Below are 18,261 nucleotides of genomic sequence, written 5' to 3' on the forward strand. Positions count from 1 at the left end.
ATCCGCCCAATCCTACACCGGCCACCCATCCTCCCCTCCCAGCCCGAGCCCCGCAGCGGCAGAGCCGACGTCGTCCCCGGAGTACAAGACGTACATCATCCTGCTCAAGCCTCGAGCGGACGCCCAGGTCATGGACGACGAAGCGCGCCAGGGCTGGTACCGATCCTTCCTCCCCGACGACGTGACCGCCCACGGCGAGCCGCGGCTCCTCCACTCGTACAACACAACACCATCTTCCACGGATTCGCCGCCTTGCTGACGGAGGAGGAGCTGGAGGCCACATCCAGGAAACCCGGCTTCGGGTGCTGGTTCCCGGACGAGATGATGTACCCCGCGACGACCCGCTCGCCCGAGTTCCTCGGCCTGAGGAAGGACGCCGGCTTGTGGCCGAAATCTAGCTACGGCAAAGGGATCATCATCAGGGTGATCGACTCCGGCATCGAGTCGCGCCATCCCTCGTTCGACGACGCCGGCATGTCGCCACCGCCCGCCAGGTGGAAGGGCACGTGCACGGGCTTGGTCAGGCCCGTCCGGTGCAACAACAAGCTCATTGGCGTCAGGTCCTTCGTGGACTACAACCCTGCCGACGTGACCGGCCACGGCACGCACGTGGCGTCGATTGCGGCGGGCAACTTCGTCGCCAACGCCTCGTCTTCCCACGGACTGGCCGCTGGGACGGCCGCCGGGATCGCTCCCGGCGCACACCTGGCCGTGTACAAGGCCTGCAGATCTAGTGGGTGCCTCCGTTCGAATATAATTCGCCCAAAATTTAAAAAATGACCGCACCCTAACAGGAGAGAATGAGCGGCCGCTCTTTCTTGCCATGCATGAGTTGTTTTTTGAATGCTAGTGCATGTTGTTATCAGTATTTAATGTGTTCACACTGATTAGTCCAATTTGAAAGAAACAGCTTCACGTATAATTATTTTAGTTTTCCGAATTTTTAAAAAGCCATATCTTTCAAACTGCGCGTCGGAATTCAGATCCGTCTTCACTGTTGAATTCTTTGCGACGAGATCTTTGAAACTAGATTCCCATAAGTATGTTTTGACGAAATTTTTTTGATGCCAACTTTGGGGCTATATTGTGCAACTTCAGTACTGCTTTGTGCAACTTTAATACTGCATGATGTAATTTTTTTCAAACCCAACTTTTTGAAGCTGCATCCACAATAGTTGTAGTTGCACACATAATAGTTCTAGTTGGCACATGCATGGCCACATAGTTGCACAATCTGGTCCGCATAGTTGCATATGAATTGTCATAGCTTGTAATGTAGTCTAGTTGCACACTTATTGATATTTAGTTGGCTTGTAACGTAGTCTAGTTGCACACAAATTGATGTTTAGTTGGCAGGAAGACTAGTTGCACACATATATGCTTAGTTGGCTTGTAATATAGTCTAGTTGCACACATATTGATGTTTAATTGGCAGAACACTAGTTGCACACGCATTGATATTTAGTTGGCAGGACTAGTTACACACACATATACTCAGTTGACGCGGCAATATAGTCTAGTTGCACAATGCAATACTTTAGTTGCACCATATAGCACCAAAGTTGGCATAAAAAAAATTCATCGAAACATACCCATGCGGGATCTAGTTTCGAAGATCTCGTCGCGATGAATCCAAAGGTGAAAACGGATCTGAATTCCAATGTGTGGTTTAAAATATATGACTTTTTAAAGATTTAAGAGGCGAAAATAAATGTGTTTCACAGACTAGTCTGTATGCTTTTAATGCTAACAAAAACATCCACTAACTGACAAAAAAATACACACTAGGTAATTGCTATTTATAAATTATTAGGGGACCAAAACTTGCAATTTTAGGTCGGCCGCTCGCAAAGTGTAGCGAGCAGCCGGCCGCTCACTAGACCGGTCCTATAATTCGTGCGATTGACACGGCGGTGAGCGATGGGGTCGACGTGATCAACATCTCCCTCGGCCGTAAACCGGGACTACCACTCGGAAGGGACGTTGTGGCCATTGGCGCATTTCGCGCGGTGGCCAAGGGTGTCGTCTTCGTGACTTCTGCTGGCAACGACGGCCCCGACTTGTCCACCGTCAAGAACGACTCGCCGTGGAAGATCACAGTGGGCGTCGGGTCGGTGGATCGGAGCCTCTTCGCCGACCTTGTGCTAAAGTCGGGCGAGCTGGTCGAAGGAGAGGCGCTGGTGCAGGGGTCCAACTCGACCGCCTACCAACCCCTCCACTATCCCGACGATGGTAACCTGTGCAAGAAGGTGAGTGCCGACCGCATGAGGGGCCACATCGTGATATGCGACGATGCGTTGGTTAACGTTGACACTCAGGCCCGCATCATCAAAAATCTCTACGACAATGGCGCAGCTCAAGTCGTGCTCATCGGTCTGGAGAAAGCTGGTTTCACCTTGGGCTTCAGGGAGTATGGCTCTTCCATCGTGTAGGAGCCCGCCGCCATCGGCCGCAAGCTCAAGGACAGTACTACAGCAAGTACCCGGATTCTGCGGCGCAGGTGTTATTCAAGGGCACGCAGCTCGGCGTCGGCCCGTCGCCCACGGTCATCTACTTCTCCGGCCGTGGCCCGAGCCGCGGCAACCAACACATTGTGAAGCCCGACATCCTGGCGCCGGGGCTCAACATCCTCGCCGCCGCCACGGAGAGCCCAAACCGGGGGCCTTTCAGATTCAAGTCCGGGATGTCGATGGCGGCGCTACACATCAGTGGCGTCGTCGCCCTTCTCAAGAGCGTGCACCCGGACTGGTCGCCGGCGGCCATCAGGTCAGCCATAATCACCACGGCCGATGATGTGGACAACGAGATGATGTGGACAACGAGGGCAGCCGGACCATGAATGAGAAGCACGAGCCGGCGAGTGCCTTCGCTGTAGGCGCGGGGCACGTCAACGCCACGCGGGCCGTCGACCCGGGGCTGGTCTATGATCTGGAGGTCAGAGACTACGCCGGGTACATTTGCCATCTTTTCGCCAAGCTCGACGATGATGACGACTACGACGATGACGACGAATACGCCATGCAAGACATCATCCAGGACTTGAACTTGAATTGCAAGACCGTGCCCCCTGTGTCGGACGTCGACCTCAACTACCCGAGCATCGTGGTGCCGGCGAACACCACGGTGCGGCGAACGCTAACCAACGTGGGCCGACGGGAGAGTAGCACTAGTAGATAAACCGCCATTAGTCCCGGTTGGTAAGGGCCTTTTGTTCCGGTTCCTGAACCGGGACTAAAGGGTCGTTACTAATGCCCTGGCCCTTTAGTCCCGGTTCAGTCCAGAACCGGGACTGATGGGCCTCCACGTGGCCGGTGCGCCGAGCCCACGCAGGAGGGCCTTTGGTCCCGGTTGGTGGCACCAACCGGGACCAATAGGCTGTGGTTTTTGTTTTTTTTTCGAAAGGAGGGGTGGTTGTGGGTTTCGGGGGGTTAATTTAGGTGTTTCATATATTGTGTTAGCTAGCTAATTAATAAAGAGAAGTGTCCTCTCTTATGTTCGTGCTTGGTCGACGCTACGTACTATACATAGAGAGGCTCTCGACACGCTAGCTAGTAAGAAAATGAAGGAAACCATTAAGTACAGAAGTTCGTCATGCATACGAGAGAAGTGATCGATCGACCTCTCCTTCTCCGAGAGATTGGTCGAACAACAAGTTTTCGTATTATCTATCCAACGCTACTGGATACATACATATACAATATATAAGATCTCTTACAATCCCCTAGCAATTGAATCAACTTCCACATGGTATTCTCCGGCTTTATTGATGACGTGGTCAAGAAAGAATCCCGCCAATTCCTCTTGAATTGCTTTCATGCGATCTTGTTCTAGGAGTTCATCCTGCATCTGCCACGTCTAATTTGAAGAAGGGGGTTAATATATATATATGAATGAAACTCAACAGAAATGATGGTGTAATAAAATGAAATTGTGAATATTATTGCTTACGCACTTCATATTGTCTTTTAGAGTAGCCCCGCTTATTTTTCAAAGTCGCGTTGTAGATGAACTCGCACACATAGTATCCACAGAAATTATTCCCTTGTTGCTGCCACAAGCACTTTACGAGAAATAGAGGTCAATCAAACTGATAATGAAGCATTATAAATGGCATTGATGAAAGTATAGCTATAGAATCAACGGGAGATGCGCGCAACTAGCTAGCCAGTAGTACTTACTTTCGGGTATGTATATCGCAGCTCCTTCGGCAGTCCCGGAGCTCCTGCGGTGAACTGTTTCCAAACCCTGCAAGACAAAGAAAATAATTATTATTACTTGAGATATCAGGAAATGAACAAAAAGTTGTCGATATGGTGCGATAATGATCGGTTGAACTTACTTGTTGAGCAATTTAGTCATGTCCACATAGGTTTCGGGATCTTTTCGTCTCGAGTCTAAGACGGTTACTAGTCCCCGCTCAAGCTTAATCTCCAGAAGAACATAGTGGAAGCTGCGCATGCATGCATAACTCCTCAATTACATTACTATAACCTCGCTCGAGTAATAAGGGAAACCGAATATGCACACGACAGTAACACTCACTTGAAGTTGTAAGGAAAGAGTATTAAATCTTTGTTTTGATTTTTGATCAACGATTGTAGCAAGTTGGCCTCGGCCTCTTCGGCGTGCTTTTTAACCTGAATTCATCTATGATATTTGTGTTAATGAACCCAATATCATACATTTCTTGTTTTCTGCACTCGACGATCTTCAATCTGCATAATATAGTGAGGATAATTAATTATAAATACATGCAATGAAAGAGCTGAGCTATATATAGAGACTTAATGACAGAAATAGTACTTACAGACAGTAGCAAAAGGCCGTTAATTTATCGAGGGCCTTTTGATTGAAGAACTCGAAGAACTCCTCAAATGGAACAGGCAACATATCAGTTCCAACGAGGTCGTGCTCCTCTTTAATTCTCAGAAACAAAGTATTCATCCCCCCAGACTCTCTACAGGTTTTCATGTACCAATTATGGAATCTTCGCATCATCGTTGTTAGAGATTTTTCATCTTTGATGAGAGCCTTCCCGTACTCGTATCTGTGTTCGTCCACCTCCATGAAATCAAAATTTACATCGTCAGGCAGGTAATCTGCAAGATTGCTATAACCGGGCACCGTCCCGGAGCATTAGCGATGATGTCATCGCTAGACACATTGAGTGGGGGGCACAATTGATTTGCTTGTTCGCCGAGCTGGGCAATTTTTTTCTTAGCTGCTCGTTCATTTAACCTTCGATCACTGACAGTACTTCCCGACCGCTCCGCTGCGAGATATGACTGTTCAGTAATGCGCTCATAGTTGATTCTCGGTGGAGACTTTGGTGGTTTCCTCAGGGCATCGATAGTGCGCTTTGCTTTCACCGGATCTACCTTCTCCTCCGGAGGTGGATGTCTCTTTGCTTTCAACCCTTTAAAGAAGTCCTCCACTTCGGTCGCACGATCTTCGCGTTTTCCTCCTCGGTCCTTTTGTACAGTAACTTCTCTAGAGGCTTGAGAGAAGGACCGTATCTGTATTGCCTCCCGCCTCTGCTGGCTGTACTGCTAGATGCCGGAGCAGACGGAGCGGCTGTGGCATCTGTCTTCTTTCGTGCTTGCTTAAGAGGCGGAGGAGAAGGACTACGACACACCGGAGCAGCCGGGGCAGCGGCGGGTCTCTTCCGCCCTTGCTGGCTGCTACCTCTTGAGCACTGCGTTGGATTTCCCCGAAGAGGAGAGGATGATGCAGTAAAGTAGCGTAAGTATTTCCCTCAGTTTTTGAGAACCAAGGTATCAATCCAGTAGGAGACCACGCACAAGTCCCTCATACCTACACAAAACGATAGCAACTCGCAACCAACGTTTAGGGGTTGTCAATCCCTTCACGATCACTTACGAGAGTGAGATCTGATAGATAATATTTTTGGTATTTTTGATAGATAGATGCAAAGTAAAAAGGTAAAAGGCAAAGTAAAAACAAGGCAAGTAAATAAAGTGATAGAGATTGATATGATGAGAATAGACCCGGGGGCCATAGGTTTCACTAGTGGCTTCTCTCGAGAGCATAAGTATTCTACGGTGGGTGAACAAATTACTGTTGAGCAATTGACAGAATTGAGCATAGTTATGAACATATCTAGGCAATGATCATGTATATAGGCATCACGTCCAAAAAAAGTAGATTGAAACGATTCTGCATCTACTACTATTACTCCACTCATCAACCGCTATACAACATGCATCTAGAGTATTAAGTAAAAACAGAGTAACACTTTAAGCAAGATGAAATGATGTAGAGGGATAAATTCATGCAATATGATAAAAAACCCATCTTGTTATCCTCGATGGCAACAATGCAATACATGCCTTGCAACCCCTTCTGTCACTGGGTAAGGACACCGCAAGATCGAACCCAAAGTTAAGCACTTCTCCCATTGCAAGAACTACCAATCTAGTTGGCCAAACAAAAAAGGATAATTCGAAGAGACTTGCAAAGATAAGTCAATCATACATAAAAGAATTCAGAGAAGAATCAAATATTTTCCATAGATAATCTGAATCATAAACCCACAATTCATCGGTCTCAACAAACACACCGCAAAAAGAAGATTACATCGAATAGTTCTCCACAAGAGAGGGGGAGAACCTTGTATTGAGATCCAAAAAGAGAGAAGAAGCCATGTAGCTACTAGCTATGGACCCGAAGGTCTGAAGTAAACTACTCACACTTCATCGGAGGGGCTATGGTGATGATGTAGAAGCCCTCTGTGGTAGATGCCCCCTCCGGCGGAGCTCCGGAACAGGCCCCAAGATGGGATCTCGTGGATACAGAAAGTTGCGGCGGTGGAATTAGGTTTTTGGCTCCTATCCTGATCATTCGGGGATACATAGGTATATATAGGAGGAAGGAGTACGTCGGTGGAGCATTGAGGGGCCCACGAGGTAGGGGGGCGCGCCCAGGGGGGCGCCCTCCACCCTCGTGACCGCCTCTGGCACTTCTTGGAGTAGGGTCCAAGTCTCCTGGATCACGTTCGGTTGGAAAATCACGATCCCGAAGGTTTCATTCCGTTTGGACTCCGTTTGATATTCTGTTTCTTCGAAATACTGAAAAAGGCAAAAAACAGCAATTCTGGGTTGGGCCTCCGGTTAATAGGTTAGTCCCAAAAGTAATATAAAAGTGGAAAATAAAGCCCAATATAGTCCAAAACAGTAGATAAAGTAGCATGGAGCAATCAAAAATTATAGATATGTTGGAGACGTATCAAGCATCCCCAAGCTTAATTCATGCTCGTCCTCGAGTAGGTAAGTGATAAAAAAGAATTTTTGATGCGGAGTGATACTTTGGCATAATTTCAATGTAAAACTTCTTAATTGTGGCATGAATATTCAGATCCGAAAGATTCAAGACAAAAGTTCATATTGACAGAAAAATAATAATACTTCAAGCATACTAATCGAAGCAATCATGTCTTCTCAAAATAACATGGCAAAAGAAAGTTCATCCCTACAAAATCATATAGTTAGGCTATGCTTCATTTTCGTCACACAAAGATGTTCCCAACTTCTATACCCCCGATGACAAGCCAAGCAAATAATCTCAAACTTTTTCAACCTTCACGCAACACATGAGCGCGAGCCATGGATATAACACTATGGGTGGAATAGAATATGATGATGGGGATTGTGTGGAGAAGACAAAAAAGGAGAAAGTCTCACGTTGATGAGGCTAATCAACGGGCTATGGAGATACCCATCAATTGATGTCAACATGAGGAGTAGGGATTGCCATGCAACGGATGCACTAGAACTATGAATGCTCAACAAAAGAAAACTAGTGGGTGTGCATCCAACTTACTTGCTCATGAAGACCTAGGGAATTTGAGGAAGCCCATCGTAGGAATATACAAGCCAGGTTCTATAATGAAAAATTCCCACTAGTATAAAAAAACAACTTATGAGACTCACTACATGAAGAACAAGGTGCTACTTTGAAGCACAATATATGAGACTCAATACATGAAGAACAAGGTGCTACTTTGAAGCACAAGTGTGGAAAAAGAGATAGTAGCATTGCCCTTTTCTTTTCTATTTTTTGGGCCTTTCTTTTTTTGGCCTTTCTCTCTCTCTCTCTCTTTTTATTTTTTTATTTGGGCAATGCTCTAATAATGATGATCATCACACTTCTATTGATTACGACATAAGGATTACAACTCGAAACTTAGAACAAGATATGACTCTATATGAATGCCTCCGGCGGTGTACCGGGATGGTGCAATGAATCAAGAGTCACATGTATGAAAAATAATGCATGGTGGATTTGCCACAAATACGATGTCAACTACATGATCATGCAATGGCAATATGACAAAATTAATGTATGTCATGATGATGATGAAAGTTGCATGGCAATATATCTCGGAATGGCTATGGAAATGCCATAATAGGTAGGTATGGTGGCTGTTTTGAGGAAGATATAAGGAGGTTTATGTGTGATAGAGCGTATCGTATCATGGAGTTTGGATGCACCGGCGAAGTTTGCACCAACTCTCAAGGTGAGAAAGGGCAATGCACGGTACCGAAGAGGCTAGCAATGGCGGAAAGGTGAGAGTGCGTATAATCCATGGACTCAACATTAATCAAAAGAACTCATATACTTATTGCAAAAATTTAGAAGTCATCAAAAATCACGTACTATGCGCATGCTCCTAGGGGGATAGATTGGTAGGAAAAGACCATCACTCGTCCCCGACCGGCACTCATAAGGATGCACAAGCCAGGTACACTTCATGTTTCAAATTTGTTACACAACTTTAACCATACGTGCATGCTACGGGACTTGTAAACTTCAACACAAGTATTTCTCAAATTCATAATCACCCAACTAGCACGACTTTGATATTATCACCTCCATATCTCAAAACAATTATCAAGCATCAAACTTATCTTAGTATTCAATTCACTCAAAAGAAAGGTTCACATATCTTGAACACCAAGTATATTAACATTAAGCAAATTACCATGCTATTAACGACTCTCAAAATAATCTAAGTGAAGCATGAGAGATCAATAGTTTCTTCAAAACAAATCCACCACCATGCTCTAAAGGATATAAGTGAAGCACTAGAGCAAAAGTTATCACGCTCAAAAGATATAAGTGAAGTACTATGAGCAAAACTATCAAGCTCAAAAGATATAAGTGAAGCACATAGAGTATTCTAACAAATTCTAATTCATGTATGGCTCTCTCAAAAGGTGTGTACATCAAGGATAATTGTGGTAAACTAACAAGCAAAGACGCAAATATTACAAGACGCTCCAAGCAGAACACATAACATGTGGTGAATAAAAATATAGCTCCAAGTAAATTACCGATGGAAGTGGACGAAAGAGGGGATGCCTTCCGGGGCATCCCAAAGCTTTGACTTTTTGGTGTCCTTGGATTATCTTGGGGATGCCATGGGAATCCCCAAGCTTAGGCTCTTTCCACTCCTTGTTACATAATCCATCAAAAGAATTCATCCAAAACTTGAAAACTTCACAACACAAAACTCAACAGAAATCTCGTGAGCTCCGTTAGAGAAAGAAAACAAAAGACTACTTCAAGGTACTGTAATGAACTCATTATTTATTTATATTGGTATTAAACCTACTGTATTCCAACTTCTCTATGGTTTATAAACTATTTTACTAGCCATAGATTCATCAAAATAAGCAAACAACAGACGAAAAACAGAATCTGTCAAAAACAGAACAGTCTGTAGCAATCTGTAACTAACGCAAACTTATGGAACTCTAAAAATTCTACCAAAATGGGAAGTCCTGGAAATTTTGTTTATTGAACATCAGCAAAAAAATCAATGCAAAAGCACGTTCCTGTGATTTAACAAAATTATATTCGTGCGCGCAAAGTTTCTGTTTTTTCAGCAGAATCAAATCAACTATCATCGTAGGTTATCCTATAGGTTCTACTTGGCACAAACATTAATTAAAAGACAAAACCACATCTAAACAGAGGCTATATGGATTATTTATTCCTAAACAGAAGCAAAAACAAAAAACACAAAATAAAATTGGGTTGCCTCCCAACAAGCGCTATCGTTTAACGCCCCTAGCTAGGCATAAAAGCGAGGATAGATATAGGTATTGCCATGTTTGGTAGGCAATTCTTCAATGAGGCATCTACCTCCTTTAGAATTTCCTTTCTTTCTAGTAATTGTCAAATTTTCAGGCAAAAGATCGAAAAATTCATCTATAGCAAATGGTTCCTTAATGATGGTAAAAAGATTGGGATGAACACTTATAGATTTAAGATCCGCGGTTTCCGTACTAGATGATTCACCCTTATTCTTAGGAACATACATAAGCTTAGTATGTTTAGTAGAAGAACTTGGAGTGTTTTGTATGGAAGAAAAAGTGGTTCCCAAGTTAGTGATGATACCCTCAAGTTTATCGATTCTTGTAGAGTCTAGATTTATTTTTTCATTAACTATGGGTTCTTTTTCTTTAATATTTTTCAAAGTCATTCCTACCTTAGATCCATATTGGGTAATTTGATTGTGGATCTTTTTATCAAGATTTTCAATTGATTCAACGGTAGCAACTTTATTTTCAATGATTTCAAGCCTTTGCATAACATGCTCCAAAGTTAACGTAGTTCCATTAATCAAAAGGGGTGGTGAGCCAAATATATCTATTAAAGCATTATAAGAATCAAAAGTATGGCTACCCAGAAAATTCCCTCCGGTAATGGTATCAAGGATATATCTATACCAAGGAGTGATGCCCGGATAATTAAGCTACAGTAATCCCTTGTTAATGGTGCCATGTCATCACATTGTTGTTGCTACTCCTCACTTGATCCTAATCACCACTTTAATTCAAATCCAAGGTTAAAGTCAAAAATTCTAATTTGTCAAACATGAAAACAAAAATGTTTGAGATGTTGCAATTTTTCACTAAATAATTGTCGTGTAGAAACCAACATCATTGGACTCGCTAGTTAATCCCTAGTAATATCGGAAGTTCTCCAACAACTCCTAAATTAGCCTTTCTCAAATAAACAAATGTTTATGTTTTTCCAAACCACTTGAAATCTTGGGTGCTAGCTCAAAACTTTGGCTACTATTTATGTGACAAGTTTTGGAGTCAACAAAACTTATTTGGTACTTTTTTTATACAAAATGTGGAGAAAGTTACAAAACAAAAAAATAAATAAAGAAAAAGGAGAGAGGCCCCCTCTCCCTGTGGGCCTCGGCCCAGCTGGCCTTGGACCAACCAGGCCGGCCCACCCCGCACCTCCCTGGCCTATATGGCCCCCCTTGCCACCCGAAACCCTAACCGATCCCCACTCCCCCCCACTCGCTTCCCCCCACGCCTCTCACCCTTCCCCCCGATCTGGATCGAGGCAGCACTCCGCCCCTCCCCCGCTCGATCTGGGCACCTGCCCGTGCTCAGGGGCCCGACCCCTCGCCCCCCGCCGCCGGCACCCATCCCGAAGCGGTGCCTGACCCGCCATCCGCCGCCCGGAGATCCCCACCTCGCCGGACGCCTCGCAGCTCCTTCCTCGCGCCCCCGTCGCCTCTTCCTCATCAGCTGACGCCTGCCGACGCCGCGCCCGTCGCTCGTCACCGCACCATCGTCGACCATCGCCGCCCCAAGCTTCGGCGCCTCCCCGAGGTTGCTTTAGCACATCTACAGGGCCTCGTGAGCCCCCGCTCCCTTTTCTTCCTCTTCCCCGTCGGTTTCGGCCCTTAGCGCGCCTCCCGCTTGTACCCGTAGCTCCGTCGCCGTCGGACATGGTCCCATCCATCGATCCCGCGCGTCCCTGCCAGCCAGCCCACGCATCGAGCTTCCCCTACCCGCACCGCGCCTGCTGCGCCCCGCCGCTCCCCAAGTGCCGGCACTGCCCCGCTGCGCCTGTTATGACCCGCCTCTTCGCCCCTGCGTTGCCTCCGCCGGCCGCCGCTCGACGGCCAACTCTCGCTGTGGCCAGTCGTGCCATGTCCTCGGCAGCCCTGCTGGGCGAGCAACCGCCCAGGGCCAGCGCCCGAACCCCAGTCTCGTTCGCGCGATAACCGCCCCGAGTTGGCCCAGGGCCTATGACGACCGGGCCCCACACCCCTGTTTCCAAAAAAAATGTAATAAAATATTTTAATAAAAACAATTAATTAATTAGTTAAGTAGTTAATTAACTTAATTAATTAAACTTAATTAGCCTAAGCACATAGTTTAGTTAACTAAACTGTTAGAGTAGACAAACATTCAATGACAGGGGGGTCCCACCCCTATTGACCAGTCAAACGTTGACTGGTCAACTGGATCCCCCTGGCCCACCTGTCAGCCACTGAGTACACTTTTGTGTACACTCTGCTGGGTGCGCCTAGCAATTTAGCTTTTATTTTCGAATTAAAATAATTTCATAATATTGTTTAAAAACTTTGAAAAATCATAGTAAATTAATTGTATCTCGGATCGAAAAACTTTGTACATGAAAGTTGCTCAGAACGACGAGACAAATATGGATACGCGGTCCGTTTGTCTGCCACACGTCTCTAGCATAGCGAACCTGCAAACTTTCCCCTCCGGTTCATCTGTCTAACAAACGTCCGGAACCGGGAAAACTTTCCCTGATGTTTCCCCCCTTCGCCAGTAACGCCTAGCACTGCGTTATAACACCTCTAGCCCCTCTTATAATCATGTTGCGCATATGTTTGCGTGTATTTACTGTTTCTTCCCCCTCTTCTCTCCGATAGACCCCGAGACCGCTGCTGATCCCGCTGAGATCGACTACGTCGACGACGACCCTCCTTCTTGTCTGAGCAACCAGGCAAGGCCCCCCTTTAATCATCCCGATATCGCCCATTCTTTACTCTCATGCTTGCATTAGATTTTGCTACAGTTATTGTTTGCTCCTATTTTGATGCAGAGCCTGTTTTTGTACCTGCTATTATTACCTACCTGCTTATCCTAAACTGCTTAGTATAGGTTGGTTAGTGATCCATCAGTGACCCCACTTGTCCTTGTTGCCCCTGCTTCATCTTTGATGCCTCGATCGATGTGATCGATGACCAGAGCCCGACACCTCACATCACATCACGCCCCTTTAGTTGCTCGACTCTGCAGAGCTACTATCGAGTGCCGAGGGTGATCCCTCATAACACACTCCTGATGATAATTCTGTAGTGTAGCTATTCGGTCGTGGTCATCGAGGGTGATTTCCTCTTTCACCATTCCCGATACGGCTCTGTCGTTCAACACCTCAAGTGTGAACCTCGAGGGTGGTCCCTCTTACGTTCACCTTGATGATTACATTGAGTGGAATCCACCGGGGTGATTCCTCGGGTTTTCCCCTTGATGTCTGGACACACAGTTACCTTGACTTTGACTTGAGACCTTGGTGGAAGTCGGGCGGGCCCGGAGAGCACCCGCAAGATGGTTACGTGGCATGGCCGGGCATTCTAGGCCCTTGTCGTAAGTCCACGAGACGGGGCGACAGGGTCACTTTCGATCGTGAGTCTCTGCTCGTCTCCACAAGCTAATAATACACTATGGTTTGGGTATTTGTTCTGAGTTGGCCTTTGGCCTTTATGCACCAACCACCACATGAGAATAGTTATGGGCCTCGACATCGTGGTATCAGCCGAAGCTTTGTCAGACGTCCAGTTCAGCAGTGGGGCACGGCTGGGCCGACACCATCCTGTAGTGGTGGAGCCTGGACCTGCCCCGTATGCAACGATCCGGAGTGCAACGGGCGATGGGCCCAGACCCCGGAGTGCTTAGGATGTAGACCGGCGGGGACCTCTCTGCCGAGCCTAGGTAGGGCTGCGACGTGTTGATCTTCCGAGGCCGGGCATTGACCCCAGAAAGGTGTGTCCGGCCAACGTGATCGAGCGTGTTGGCGAACGTGGTGCACCCCTGCAGGGAAGATTATCTATTAATAGCCGTGTCCACGATAACGGACGTTCAGACTTATATCCTGATCTTATACCACTAGTCCAGTACAAATGGATACTTGAGATATGTGGCTCCGGGATTGCTTTCTCGCGGGGAGTCAAGGAAGGATCTCTGGGCATTAATGTTACAACATGCTTGTTAAATATAAACTGCTATTCTTTACTCTTCTACATGCTGCAAGATGCTCGAAGCTGCGTGAAGATGCTAGTCTTTGATAGGCTAGGTCTTCCCCCTTATTCTAGCATTCTGCAGTTCAGTCCACAGATACAAACCTTCCATTTGATACCAATGCATACTTAGTATAGATCTGATGCTTGCGAGTACTTTGGATGAGTACTCACGGTTGCTTTGCTACCCCCTTTTCCCCCTTCTTTCTTCTTCCCGGTTGATGCAACCAGATGGTGGATCCCTGGAGCTAGATGCCACCGCCGATGGACGCTGCTACGTGAAGACCGCCGACGACCAGGACTAGTTAGGAGGTCCCAGGCAGGAGGCCTTGCCTCTTCGATCGTTATTGCTTTTGTGCTAGCCTTCTTAAGACATCTTTGTTTAACTTATGTCTGTACTCAAGGAAGGATCTCTGGGCATTAATGTTACAACATGCTTGTTAAATATAAACTGCTATTCTTTACTCTTCTACATGCTGCAAGATGCTCGAAGCTGCGTGAAGATGCTAGTCTTTGATAGGCTAGGTCTTCCCCCTTATTCTGGCATTCTGCAGTTCAGTCCAAGATACAAACCTTCCATTTGATACCAATGCATACTTAGTATAGATCTGATGCTTGCGAGTACTTTGGATGAGTACTCACGGTTGCTTTGCTACCCCCTTTTCCCCCTTCTTTCTTCTTCCCGGTTGATGCAACCAGATGGTGGATCCCTGGAGCCAGATGCCACCGCCGATGGACGCTGCTACGTGAAGACCGCCGACGACCAGGAGTAGTTAGGAGGTCCCAGGCAGGAGGCCTTGCCTCTTCGATCGTTGTTGCTTTTGTGCTAGCCTTCTTAAGGCATCTTTGTTTAACTTATGTCTGTACTCAGATATTGTGCTTCCGCTGACTCTTGTGTATCGAGCTTGTATTCGAGCCCTCGAGGCCCCTGGCTTGTAATATAAAGCTTGTATTATTTTGATTTATGTCTAGAGTTGTGTTGTGATATCTTCCCGTGAGTCCCTGATCTTGATCGTACACATTTGCGTGTATGATTAGTGTACGATTGAATCGGGGGCGTCACAAGTTGGTATCAGAGCCGACTGCCTGTAGGATGCCCCTTTCCAACTCCTTGGCCGAAGTTGCGTCTAGTCTTTGAAAAACTGATTTACTAACATGGTTGTGTGGTTTACGGGCCCACGTCGCCAATTGGGTGGTATTAGGATCTTTTATTCCTCGTCTATGCTCTGGGACTCTGATCTCTCCTCTATTCGGGTTAAATGATTTTGTTAATTCTAACTCTAGGATCTCGTAAATACTTCCTCCCGGAGAGCCCTTCACTACAGATGATGGCTTGGTGCACCAGAAGATTCTGAAGATACTCTCCGATACTTTTCTGAGACCCTTGTACCCTTCATCGTTGCAATCCCTACCACCGTTAAATCCTTATGCATAACTACCTATGTTGTCGTTCATACCTTCATCCCTTGTTGCTCTTGTTATTACAAGATGTCCTGAAGAATCCTTCGATGTTCCAAGAATTCTTTATGCTTACCGCCCTGCAGTTCCTTGCCACATGAATACCCCTACGGATAATTACTCGCGCTTGCCGAGTATCCGTTTATCCACAGTTGTTCATGTGATTCACAAGATACTTTGGAATACCATCCGACCTTCCGATAATCCTCTCCAACTATTGCGCTGCTAATATTTATGTGCTTGCATTATGGTTACTTCCATCTGTCTAGCAATACTCATTAGCATCCTTTGTCATCATAATTCCGAGCATTTGATTCGATTCGTTTGCAAATGCTCGCGATCATCGGTCCTATTTAAAATTCTCCCCTTGGTTTAGATGTCACTCCAGACATGAGCTGGTGTTCAGCGAATCAAGCCTTGATTGATTGTTGATCTATATCTATTCAACTTACTTGTCTTTGATCAGAGCCTCTACTTCTGATCCCCCAATTTGGAAACCATAATTCCTTTGCATTTGAGCTTTGAATTAGTCAGTTGTTTCTATAACCGGACCTACTTGCATTCTTTCTTCTTCTAGTTGAGTACCGATACTTACATCAGATCCATTGTGGACCTCCAGGTCCTTTGTTGGGTTTTATCCAATAGGGTCCTTCATATTCAATAACCTTGTGATCCTTTCCCCAGATACATAATGCCTTTGGTAGATTGAATCCCCTGCTTTTGTCAACCATGCTCTGCTTTCGAGCTTAAGTTATTTATTCCTAAAGTTTGTGGTACGTGTTCCTAAGATGCCCCGATGGGTTGAACCTATGCCTTCCACAATCTGTGTGAACCCGGAAAACTTCTACGGGTCATACTCTACTAGTGTTATGCTAGATAAAATCTGAACACTATGGCTTTGTCGAAAATGAGAAGTGAATGATAGGTTATGCTTTGATGAAGTGGGAGTCGACCTTGATCCTTTGTGTTCATGCCCATGGACCCGATGTGGAACTTATCATGGAAGCTTCTTGAAATAATAATAACCCCCTTTTTGATAAGTTCATCTTATATCTATGTTTGGTCCTTTGCCACCGTGGTCCCGACCAGATTGTTCTTCTTTGATCTCATTTCTCGGACAAGTTAAAGTACTTGTCTTCTGCAGATCTTTTCTTCTGTCCAACCCCTATCCGGTTCTACCTTCGAGTATTACCCTCTGGTATCTCGAGAATATCACGGAACTACATAACATCTTATGAGTTCTTCATGAACTATTAATTTTTGCTGATTCCAAGTTTCTACGGGTTCTGAGTTGTTAGACACTCGAGAACGCCGATAACTGATTCGATGTCTACACTTTCCTTTCCATTATTTGGTTTAAACCTTCTTGTAATGTAACCTATATGAGCAGTGATAATTTGCTGCTTATGTAAATGCCTCGATGTACAACTCTGTCAGCAAGACCTTGTTACTATGATTGATGACATTCTGGTAGCCACCGATGGACGAAAACTTTGCCTATTAGTCCGCCTCGTCTTAACGAGCAGGGAAATGATTCTCTTCGTCCCTCGCCCTTGGTACCAAAATTGTTGCCAACATAACTGACAGGTTGTCCTCTGACCTGCCTTGCTATCATGACCGTGCAAAATTTAGCGCCTTCCTGCTGTTAACCCACATGGTGGGCCCATAACCCACAGTTCCACAGGATCAAAACCCGACTCTCCTGTACAATCTTGACTCCGAAATATTCTTTGCACTTGGCTTTGTTGCAAATCACGAGCCCCCTTCCTAGTGATCTATTATGGTATCAGACGCAATACTTATCTTGATGCTTTGAACCCCTTTAACCCTCTATTTCAGAAATCGAACGATTGCCTACCCGGTTGAAGCTTCTTATTGCTCCTCCTTACCTTGCTCTCGATGACTGTCTTGAATTTTAACTCGGGAGATGCCTCTATGCCACGTTCGTCGAGATAGCCACGGGTACATATCTTGTGTTGAGCTTCGTTCTCTCCGAGTCTTTCCCCCTTACTCCAACCCTTAAATCTCGGGACGAGATTTCTTGTAGTGGAGGAGAATTGTGACACCCGGATAATTAAGCTACAATAATCCCTTGTTAATGGTGCCATGTCATCACATTGCTGTTGCTAATCCTCACTTGATCCTAATCACCACTTTAATTCAAATCCAAGGTTAAAGTCAAAAATTCTAATTTGTCAAACATGAAAACAAAAATGTTTGAGATGTTGCAATTTTTCACTAAATAATTGTCGTGTAGAAACCAACATCATTTGACTCACCAGTTAATCCCTAGTAATATCGGAAGTTCTCCAACAACTCCTAAATTAGCCTTTCTCAAATAAACAAATGTTTATGTTTTTCCAAACCACTTGAAACCTTGGGTGCTAGCTCAAAACTCTGGCTACTATTTATGTGACAAGTTTTGGAGTCAACAAAACTTATTTGGTACTTTTTATACAAAATGTGGAGAAAGTTACAAAACAAAAAAATAAATAAAGAAAAAGGAGAAAGGCCCCCTCTCCCTGTGGGCCTCGGCCCAGCTGGCCTTGGACCAACCAGGCCGGCCCACCCCGCACCTCCCTGGCCTATATGGCCCACCTTGCCACCCGAAACCCTAACCGATCCCCACTCCCCCCCACTCGCTTCCCCCCACGCCTCTCAACCCTCCCCCCCGATCTGGATCGGGGCAGCGCTCCGCC

The 18,261-nt window shown here is 45.7% G+C and overlaps 1 pseudogene; it reads left to right on the forward strand.

Annotated features, from left to right (window-relative positions):
- Positions 1 to 321: 321 nt before the first annotated feature.
- LOC119308028 overlaps positions 322 to 18,261 on the forward strand; it is a 52,706-nt pseudogene continuing 34,766 nt past the window's right edge.

The sequence above is a fragment of the Triticum dicoccoides genome, chromosome 1B (genome assembly GCF_002162155.2).
Source record: "Triticum dicoccoides isolate Atlit2015 ecotype Zavitan chromosome 1B, WEW_v2.0, whole genome shotgun sequence".
Lineage (NCBI taxonomy): Eukaryota > Viridiplantae > Streptophyta > Magnoliopsida > Poales > Poaceae > Triticum > Triticum dicoccoides.